Raw genomic sequence first — 9,069 nt, 5'->3', positions numbered from 1 at the left:
AACAATAGTAGATGTCAGTCTTTCTGGAATAGCATTTGGTGTGGAATTTCTAGTCTAAGATCTAATTTTCCAAGATTGTTTGCTCTCTCCCATATCAAAGATGGCTCGATTAGGGAGGTTTGGAATCACAGTATTAATGATTGGAAAATCAAGCCCAAAAGACCTCTTAATGAAAGGGAAACTAACCAATGTATGCTAATCAAATCCAATCTCTCTAACATCTCTAATCAAAGAGTTAATGATATTTCTCTTTGGAAGATGGATAGTAGCAAAAGCTACTCTACCATGTTTTTCACACTCAAATTCTAAAATCCCTAAAAAAATGCAAAGTCTTCCTATGGACTATGAAACATCAAGGGATTCTCACAACTGACCTGATTCAAATGAGATTGAAATCCATGTCTTAAATCCAAATTAGTGTATGATGTGCAGATCTAATAATGAAACCTCTGATCATCTTTTCCTCTCCTGCCCCACTGCCTGGTTTCTATGGAATAAAGCAAATTCTCTACTCGGGTGGCCTGATATCTTTGCAAATCTCATAGCCTTGGTGATTTCATATTAAATCACAAAACCAAGACCAAAAGAGAGTTGATTTCTTACAATCTCTTCAGAAATTTCATTACAAGTGCTAACTGTTGGGTTTTATGTCCTAAAACTCGTAGATAGTAAATATAATCAATTGACCGTCATTAATAAAGTGTTTTATTATTATAATTTCAATAAGTGTTATTGATTATTTTATTAGTTTTGTCTTAATAACCTAAATCCAATAAACTAACATCCTAAGCTGTTTGATGAGTCTTGAATAGTATGTAGAGACATACGGGGATTAATATGTTCAAGATCAGCTTAAAAGGTCTATAGTATAGGGTTAAGGTTGGGTACCTTATCCTGTTAACACTATGGATACGGCTCACTTTTGTATTTGATACAAACACATTGATCCAATCATTCATGTATGTGACATGCGAGTAAGGGTATCCTATGCAATGAGTTTGCATAAGACTGGACCACGAAATAGTAATCACTAGATGTAACTCCGTTAACTAGTTGAATTGTTATTTCATTAGGATGACCTAGGTAACTGAGTCTTAATCCTGAGTGTATTATGAACTCCTGTTTGCGAGGGATTGTCCTTTGATTTGTATGAGTGAGAGTGGCCAGATTGCCGACTCAATATTCTTATCATTTTAGGGACAAGACCGAGTGGAGAGATGGGAACATAATCACACAAGATGGAATTCACTCCTTCCCACCTTTAGGGTAAGTAGATAAGTGTTCCCTTAAATGGTGTCTCCGGGACTTGAACAAAGGGTCCTACCCTCTCTATGGCACGAGAGGGGTTTCTGTTTAGTGGTTGGACCATAAACAGGTTGTTCATTAAAGGAGCACTGGTATTTAAGGACTAGAGGTAACCTAGGGGTAAAACGGTAATTTGACCCAGCTGGAGTTACGAACACTTGTGAATGACTAACTTACTGGTATTGGTCTATATCCGTGGACACAGAAATATATCTACAGTGAGAAGAGTTCAGCTGTGAGTCTTTAGTGGAGTGTACACACAGTTAACGAATATTGATTAATGTGGTTAATGAGTTTAGCCAATTAATTTCATATCGTTGTAGCTTCTGATTTGTAGGTCCATTAGGTCCCCTTCCTAGCTCATAAAGAGTAATGAGATTTACTTATATTGGTTGTAATTTGAAATGTGCAAATTTATTTTGGGAATTAATATAATGTATATTGATACATTATAATATAAAGTTTATATTTTAATTAAACTTTATTATATAAATTTAATTTTGGATATGATTCAAAATTAAATTATGAGAGAATAAAATATTTGAATAAGTTCAAATATTAGTTTAATGTGAATTAGATTCATATTAAAACTATAAGTTAAAATTTAATGTGTATATGATACATGTTAAAACTATAAGTTATGAGAGAAATTTATATTTGAATATGATTCAAATTATGGATTAAATTAAATATAAGATATTTAATTTAGAAATTAATTAATTGGAGAATTAATTAATAGTTTAATTTAATTTGATTTAATTAAATTTGATTTAATTAAATTAATTAAATTAAAATTATAGGTTATGTGAGAGATATTCATTTAAATATGATTTAAATGAAATATTAATTAAATATGATTTAATTAATTAATTAATTTAATATATATTAATTTATTATAATTTATTAAATTAATAAGGAACGTGGGTGGTTTTCCCATTTATTCTCTCTAACTTTCCTCTTCTTCCGACTGAAGAAAAGGGAATTTTTTGCATAACAAAAAATTACAGGGATGAATTCTGCGTTATTTTGAATTGCTCTCTCGTTCTCTCTGAACATTTATTTTTTCTCTCTAAAAAGAAAACTTCCCTTATTCCAATTTTTGGTTCCCACAAACCATCTCAATCAGAGAATAGGAAGGTTTCCAAGTGGTGGTGCCCAAATTGGTGATTGATAGATTCAGAGTCGTCGACGAGCGTAAGTTTTCTTCTTTGTATTTTTTTTGTTTAAAGCATGTTTAACTATAAAAAATAGTTTTGTATTTTTTGCCAATGTATTGGTAATTTTAAGGTTCCAATTAAAATTGAGTTTCTGTATTTCTTCCGCTGTAAAGGGTTTTCATCCCTTCACTAACAACATCTGGGAAGATATTTGCAACCTCACAGGTCTATGGTTTTCCAAAGACAAACTCTTTAAGAACTACTCTCCTTCTTCAATTGCTTTGAATCTATTTGCTTTCTTTTGATTATTGCTTTGGCTTATCTTAAGCCTCTTTTTTTTTATTGAGATTGATGTTCCCCTGCTTTTATTGAATATAATATTGAAAATGATGAGAGTGCTAAAATGGTGCCTACCCAGTGGGGATGCTTGGGTGTACCTACTGACCCCCATTGGTTTCATTCTAAAAAAATTAAAAAAAAAAACTATATATAAAAGAGAAGCTCACAAGATAATAAAGAAATAAATGTAAAAGAAAAGAAAATAAAGAAGAACAGTAGCTAAAAATAAAATATATAAAAAAAATGTTGAAATCCAAACACTAAACTCTTTTGTTGTTTGAAGTGTAGATCATTGGAACCCAAGTCGTACCACACACCTCTAACTAAAGTTAGAATTTTTCTTATGTGTTGGATTAATTTTGGTATTGTAGAGAACTTTTTGGAAAAAAATGAAAATTTGAGAGTTTGTTAGAAAACAAAACAAAACAGATGTTGTAGGTTTTTTGTTTTTTTTTTTAGAAAAAAGAGATGAAGGCTAAGGGTGTGTTTGTTTGAAGAAAAGGATAATGAGGGAAAGGAGTACTTTGGATGTTAAAAAAGAATGGGAATTTTTTTTCTCCCCCACAATCCCTTCATATCCCCCCCCCCCCATTTCCCCTCATTTTCTTTCTCTCCCATGTTTTTCCCTTATTTAATCATTCTCTTTCCTAAACAAATTTCCTTCTTCCTCTCTCCCTTTTCTCTCAACCCATCTAACATCATCAGCCACCGTTTTCTTTCTTTTCCTCATTCTTCTCCATATTTCAATCTATAAGGTTTCGATCTTCTCTTTGGCCACTTTTTTTCAAGTTGGCTGACACTCATTTCGACCCATCTCCATGAGTGTCCCTCTGACATTATCTCAAATGTTTTATCCTGGCCAAAATGCTCGGATAGTCCACTCGAATGAGCTTCCTTTAATAAAGCTTCTTGTAGGGAGGTGTGTGGTATGCATAGTTGTTCTCTTTTAAAGAAAAATCCTTCCATTACATGGTAATCATTAGCCTTTAAGTAGTTATTTTTTTGTACCAAGCATGTGCAAAGTTAGTGTATTCTTTATAAAGATCGGGGAGGTGCTTAAAGGTTGTGACTTTTGAAGAGAGGAGTGTAAAAAGGAAACTCTTTCTGCTGAGGGCATCGACCACTTTATTTTCCTTTCCAACTTGACGTTTGATGACAAAATCAAACCTTTTTATGAAAGAAATCCATCGAGCGTGCATGCTGCTGATGTTCTTTTATGAATGAAGGTATTTTAGTGAGAAATGATCGGTTAAGAGCACAAATTCTTTACAGATGGTAGTGTTCCCACTGCTTTAATGCTCGAATGAGGGCATATAATTCTTGCTCGTATGCGCTCCATGATTGCCTAGGTGGACTTATCTTTTTACTGAAATATTCAACTTGGTGACCTTTTTAGTATAAGATAGCTCCAATACATGTGCCACATTCATCGACTGCTACTTCAAAAGGTGAAGTGAAGTCTGGAAGCAATAATACAGGGCTAGAAGTCAACCTTTTCTTGATGTCATTAAAGGTTTCTTATTGTAGTAGAGTCCACTTAAAGTTCCCATTCTTTAAGGAATCGATAAGTGGTGTAACAATGGAACTAAAATTTTTAATAAACTTCCTGTAGAAAGAAGCGCATCCAAGAAAGGCTTGTATTTCTTTGATAGAAGTTGGGGTCTTTGATAGAGGCTGGGGTTGGCCAAGTTCGAATGACTTCAATCTTCTTAGGTTCCATACTTATCCTCCCTTTTAAGAATACACACTTTTTCTGATTAATGTATAGTTATGTCTCGGTCAGAACTTGAAACAACCTCCTGAGATGGAGCATATGTTCATCACTTCCACTTCTATATACAAGTATGTCATCAAAGTAGACTACAATGAATTTGTTGAGGAAGGGGTGAAGCACTTGATTCATTAATCTCATGAAGGTGTTAGGGGCGTTAGAAAGTTCAAAAGGCATGACCATCCATTCAAACAAGCCCTCATTTGTTTTAAATGTTGTCTTCCATTCATCCCCAGGTTTGATACGTATTTGATGGTAGCCACTTCTTAAGTCAATCTTCAAAAAGATAGTAGCTTTGTCCAATTGGTCTAAGAGATTACCAATTCGTGGGATGGGGAATCTGTACTTCACAGTTATGTGATTAATACCCCTGCTGTCTACGCATTCTCCAACTTCCGTCTTTCTTAGGTGTAAGTAGTGTTGGTACTACACAGGGACTTAAGCTCAGATTAACGTACCCTTTCTCTAGCAAATCCTCAATGTGCTCATGGAGAATCTGGTATTAATGAGAACTCATTCTATAATGTGCTAAATTTAGCAAGGATGCTCCTGGAATCAATTCTATCTGATGTTGAATATCTTGTAGAGGTGACAGCCCATTCGATTCTTTTTCCAAATGACAAAATTTGTCAAGTAATTGTTGTAGTTTAGTTCCAGAATTTCATATTTTTCTCCTATGGGCTTGCCAACAATAATTAGCCCTAGGATGCTCTTTCTTTGATTAGTTTCTTGCCACTGACAGTGGCGAACAGTTGCCCCTTACACTTGTTGTGCTTTGCTCCTTCATTGCTTTTTGATAATGGGAGTAAGACTATCTTCTTCCCCATCCAGTAAAATTCATAGGTATTTTCTCTCCCATTGTGTAAGGTTTGAGTATCATGTTGCCATGACCTTCCTAGAAGCAAGTGACATACATCAATATTTATTACATCACAGATAATCTGGTCTTTGTATCCACTTCCAATGGAAAGAGGAATGGTGCAAATCTCATTTACCATAGTTTCTCTACTCTTCTTGATCCAGCCAATCTTGTAAGGATTTGGATGTGCTTCTGCCTTTAAGTTTAGGGTGGTCACTAGCCTTTTTGCCACGAAATTTTCACTGCTTCCGCTATCAATAATCACGCCACATACCTTTCCGTTGATTGTGCATCTTTTTTAAACAAACAATGTCGTTAGGGATTAGTTTCTCCTTTTAGGGCAATAAGGACTCTCTCTATAACACAAAATATTCTGTCACCATCAGCAGCTTCAATCAACTTGGCTTCTTCTTCTAATGCTTTGTTGTCATCACTTATTGAGTCATATTCTTCGTCAGCCAAGGCTATTGTTTTTCGTTGGAGGCAAGTGTTAGATAGATGACCGGTTTGGCCACATCTAAAGCACTTACCTAAGGATGGTCGATTGTAACTATTCTAAACTTTGTTCCTGTTACGACCTCTTTCTTCTTCTCTTTAACTCCCTCTTGTGTTTCTATTTCTTTTCCTTTCTCTGAAGTTGAGGGTTGGTTAGTAGTTCTGCTAGGGTAATTAGCTCCCTTAGTTGAGGATGTTTCCCATGGAGTCTTGCGGTTAATACCCTTGATTCGTATGGCATTCATCTCTTCTACAATTTCAGCAAAAGAAATAACTTTTGTTAGAAATTGAAAGGGTTGAAGATCTACCTTTTCTTTAATGTTAAACGGAAGACCTCATACAAATCGTGCAATCTGGTGTTGTTCATTTTCACCCAAATTGGTCCTTGCACTTAAACGATGAAACTCCTCTATAGTTAGCTACTGATCGTAACCCCTGGCGGTAATTTTGGAATTGGCTATATAGGATTTGTTCATAATTCGGTGGGAGGAACTAAGCTTTCAAGAGTTTCTTCATCTTCTCCCATGATTGAATAAGCTGCTTCCCACAATTATACCTATTAACTTCTAATTGGTCCCACCATGTTGATGTGCTGCCTCTAAGCTTTAATGCCACCAGATGAACTTTCTTTCTTTCGAAGTGTCCATATACTTAAAGAAATTCTTTGTGTTTTTCACCCAATCTAGAAAGATTCAATGTCTCGCTGGCCACTGTATGTTGAGGGGTCAATTTTCATTTTGTAATCATGATAAGCTTCCCTCCTTGTATCATACCTTCTGTCGTTTCTTGATCTTCATAATCATTATTTTCGAAAAAAACGTAGCAGGTTTCTGTGATTATCACTCTGATTGAAATTTCTAAGATTTCCTTTTCCCCATCGTCCTCTTCTATAACTAAAATCGTTTCCGTCGAACATGTTTGCTTCTAAACGCGACGACGCTGTTGGTTCTCCCACTATTTGATTCAAAGCTTCAAGATTGTCCATCATTCGATCGAACTTGTTGTGAAGATCTCTCAAAGAGTTTTCGATAGCCAGCAAGCAAATCGTGGAAATCCTTGGAGAGAAGGCAACGATCTCTTCCGCTTCTTCATGCTCATGGTTTTCCCTCGTGGCTGGAATTATTCCTCTCCGACCAGACATCTGTCCCAAAGATCGGGGCTACTCTAATACCATTTTAGTGTAATTCAAAGTTGGTGAATTTCCAAAAGAACTCTCTACACATAATGGTTGAGAGATTTGGTATTTATTGATAATTTCAAGTAGTTACTAATGAGCAGTTACAAGGGAGTTTGTTACAAGTAGTTAGGCAGTTGGATAACTAATCAATTACAGCTGATTAGTTTGAGTTTTTTAACAGTCTTTTAGCTAAGCTATTAACAGACTTATTAGCTATTAGGCTTATTACATTATTTATATCACTAGCAATAAACTTTCTTCATAAATCATATTTTTTATACACAACAAAGTGAATCATATCATAATAGAAAATCAAAAACATTAAAAGAAAGCTTCAAATTAATTTTACTTTGGAAAATCACTCATAGATTTAAGTTTCTTTTAGCCCACAATACCTTGAAACCCTAATGCTTCTTCTCACTAAGCTTCTTTCTTTTACGGAAGAATAAGTCTAATGATTTTTTTTTCCTTAATCCTCCTTCTACCGTCCTTCCTCCCTTATTTATTTTAATTTCCAGAATAGCTTAGTCGTTCTTTGAGCTTCCAAAACTCACCAGGTTCTACTTAACTGCAAAATGCATGAAATTTTCTTAAGACACATGGATTCTCGGTTTAAACATATCCCGAGATCCACCGAGATCTTTACTTTTCTCGACAGACACGATTTTGAGATTACCTGAGTTCCCAATTTCTTAAGCTTTTGTCCTTTATTCGATCAAACCAGGACCGAGATTTCCCCAAGCTTATACTTTTGTTCTCAATCTAGCCAAGGTTTCCTCATATCTACCCGAGATCCTTACATCCAAAGCATTTTGTCTCTCCTCTCAGCGACACAACCCCGAAATAGTCCTACGATCCTCTAAATTTCCTCTTTTACCTTCAATCTCGATCGGACTCGAGATCGAGATTACCTGAGATCTTCTTAGACTTCTTCTCTATGTCCAATCTTTGTCCAATAAGCACCAAGATTGCCCCCAAAATAAACCTTCTGCCATCAATCTTGCCCGAGATTACTCAAGGTTGCCCTGAGATTCCCTTTCTTTTCTAGTTATAGTCTCACGGTAAGTTTTTTTTGTTAAATATGGTGTTATCTGTTTAAATCTCATTTGCTAATTATAATGGTTTTACAAATTCTCTCTGTTGATTCCTTACTTGGAGATGTGTACTAATAGATTTATGACTCTCCCTTACGTATTATTGGTATATGTCATTTCAACATTCTTTCTATTTATTTCATTCATCGTTCACTTCATATTCTTAGATATGTAAATTTCTGACTGCACATTCACCTAAATTTTAGTGAGTGCGACAACATATACGTTAAGACATATGGCAAAACAAAAGAGGAAACAACATTGGTATGGTAGTGGGAATCAACATTCATGGATGTGATACATTGTTTGTAAAACAATCATACACTGGGGTGGGCAGATGTAGACTATACTTACACCCCTATCAACTATCATCAACACTAGATGATGTTGGTAATCGATATCAACTAAGGTCGGATCCTCGTATATGACTTTTATCCCCCATACATCTTTATGCATGACCCCAATAAGTTCCGTGTGCCTGCATGTCATACTATCCCTTCACTAGTAGAATTTTGTGGTTTGCAGGAAACGAAGTTGAATCTCCAACTTGACCCATTGGATGGTTTATTGCTTGTTTTTTTTTATGTTGCCTTACTATGCAACTTTGGTTCACACGTAAACTTGCTTGTATATTTGTGTGTATATGCAGTTGTTCGTAGATATGTCATGCAAAGCTTTAATTAAGATACTTATCAGGTGACTAGAATAGGCTCATGCGATAAAAGGTGCAATTCCTATTCATGCGTTGTTAAACTTCTCGTGATGTACGTGTAATACAAGTTTTTCTCTCTATCGTCCAAGTGTAAGCAAAGAGAGGTTTTCTAGTAAATCTAGAGTCGAACATAGAGAATTAATGCTCTTAATAAGCTTAT

The sequence above is a fragment of the Cucumis melo genome, chromosome 9, assembly GCF_025177605.1.
Source record: "Cucumis melo cultivar AY chromosome 9, USDA_Cmelo_AY_1.0, whole genome shotgun sequence".
In the NCBI taxonomy this organism is placed as follows: domain Eukaryota; kingdom Viridiplantae; phylum Streptophyta; class Magnoliopsida; order Cucurbitales; family Cucurbitaceae; genus Cucumis; species Cucumis melo.
Note: the sequence above shows the minus strand (reverse complement) of the source record.